Source organism: Herpailurus yagouaroundi, unplaced genomic scaffold (assembly GCF_014898765.1).
Source record: "Herpailurus yagouaroundi ecotype Mexico unplaced genomic scaffold, PumYag 28, whole genome shotgun sequence".
NCBI lineage: Eukaryota > Metazoa > Chordata > Mammalia > Carnivora > Felidae > Herpailurus > Herpailurus yagouaroundi.
Genome location: NW_024412376.1, coordinates 20,712,357 through 20,714,744, shown reverse-complemented (window position 1 = coordinate 20,714,744; position 2,388 = coordinate 20,712,357). Strand labels below are relative to the sequence as shown.

General features: G+C 40.0%; 1 non-coding gene across 1 annotated transcript; it reads right to left on the bottom strand.

The window, feature by feature from the left end:
• Positions 1 to 279: 279 nt before the first annotated feature.
• Positions 280 to 386, bottom strand: LOC121040127 (U6 spliceosomal RNA). Its single transcript, XR_005795125.1, has one exon. It is a non-coding gene; the product is annotated as a U6 spliceosomal RNA (small nuclear RNA).
• Positions 387 to 2,388: the final 2,002 nt, after the last annotated feature.

Below are 2,388 nucleotides of genomic sequence, written 5' to 3'. Positions count from 1 at the left end.
TGTTTCGAGTTAAGCTGCATAAAAGACTTCAAGTGGTGCGTGACACATTATGTCCTTTGTAAGTGCCAGCTAATAATATTATGTTTCTTTAGTCCTCTGCAGTGGACTCCTTTCTGAGCCAGGTAGGGAGAGGGACTGCAGGAGGGGTTCTGGGAGACCCAGGGACTCTGGCAGCACTGTGTTTATTTCCAATCAAAAAAATGTACCCTAGAGAGGGAAAAAGAACTCTTTGCCTGACACTTTGAGGAACATACCAAACATGATCCTTTTTTTTTTTTTTTTTTAATGGAATGCTTCACGAATTTGCATGTGATCCTTGCACAGGGGCCATGCTAATCTTCTCTGTATCATTCCAGTTTTAGTATATGTGCTGCTGAAGCAAGCACCCAAACATGATTTTTGATTCAGTGACAACCCTGGGCTTTGGAACCTTGAGGGTTTCCTTTGGGAACATCAGGAGACAGTACAGCTTTCATGGAGGGACCAGCACCAATGTCCTTTTTGGTAAGGCAACCAGTGCTGGTGAGGGCAGTTGAAAGGGAAGAACTGGAGAGGCCTGTTTGTGCACACAGAAGTCAAGCCCTAATGCTCTCAGAGATCCAATAAGGGGCACTTTCAGATGGCGAAAGTCCTGTATGCAAAAGCTGGCAAAGTCTTGGGAAACTCCACTTACACAAATAAAAGAGATCTCACCAAATATACTGATTCTCAGGAAGAGTGTCTTGAAGACTTTTACATCTTTTCTTGCTATCTTACCTTTTTTTTTAATTACAAGGAAAAATTGATTAGAAAATTGTCTTCTTTTTAATGGTTCAGGTGAAGTGTCATATGAAAATAGCATTTTTTTTTTAATCAAATGTGATCTCTTGATATTTTATCTTTACCTGCTACCTAAACCACATGGTTGTTTCCACAATATCTGGGATTTAAACATATTATTAGTTCTGCCTATGGGAACTGGAAAACAGGCTGAGAAGGTATTTACTTACTGCCTCTACTCAGGGTTTCGAGCTCATTCTTGTGGATGCTGCCTCAAATTTACCATCCTTGCCCTCCATCTTTAAAATTTTTTTTAATGTTTATTTATTTTTGAAGGAGAGAGAGGCAGAGCATGAGCAGAGGAGGGGCAGAGAGAGAGGGAGACACAGAATCCCAAGCAGGTTCCGGGTTCTGAGCTGTCAGCACAGAGCTGGACGTGGGGCTCAAACTCACGAACTGTGCCTGAGCCGAAGTTAGCTGCTTAACTGACAGAGCCACCCAGGCGCCCCTTGCCCTCCATCTTTAATATTACTCAATTAATAGTGTCATTGGAAATGCTGACACAAATATTGTTAGCAAAGCCACGATAATCATTGGAGCAATGATTGATACCTCTGTGCTTGCTGAGGATATAATTTACTTAGCAGGTTTCATCTCAGTGCTAGGTAAACATAAAGCTGGTATGAACATGAGCCTGGGTATGCATCTGTCATGTGTTCCTTGTTGAATGAATGAACTGGCTGTTGGTGCCTGAGGATTGATCTCGTCTTTGCTGTCCTAGTCAGGCAAGATCTGTGATCAGTGTCTTAGAGTTTAGCATGTAATTGCTCTCTAGACAATTGCTTCATACATTCTAGTATTCTCTTTCCAGATAGATGATAATTTCTTGGAAGCAAGAGTCTTTTTATGCTTCATAGTTATTTCTGCAGTATTTAGCAGAGTCCAGAACATATAAAGGCTTAATAAACATTTAATTGCTTCTGGAAAAAAAAAAAGGTGCAGCCAAGGGAAAAAGAAAAGAGTGCAACCAAGCAAACATTTTCTCCTTTCGGTTCAGGTAGCATTTACATTCCTCTTGCTCATATGCTATTTCTGCTGTAAGAAGGTATTAGCCTCCTCTATTTCCCTTACTTCTCCACACCTGCCGTCAGAATGTGGCTGATGTAGACTTTTTCCACACTAGAGAAGATACTGCTGCCATGTCGATAATATTGAAAGAAGGAGTGAGGATTTATAGGAAAGTTGGTTGTAAGAAACACCCTTTATATCGTGAAACTCAGATCTATTGTGAGTCAGCAGTGATGGTGAAAATACACAGAATGCAATGGCAGTCTAATGGGGCTGAATAACATCAGACTGATGCATAAAATGAACATGTGGTGCAACAGAATGCAGAAATGAGAAACAAGTTTCTACAGATGGATCCTTATTAATTTATACAATAAGTGTACCTCTTTGTGTCCCCATTTCGTTGGGGCAAAGTTTTGCTAACCATGCAAATATTAGACATTTACTTGCATAATTTCCCTTGTGTATTTTTACATACACTACATTTTGAAAATGCAGTTGAGAATCGGATTTTTCTCACAATTGCTCTCTTTTACTGTTTTGACACAGAAATTATTGTTA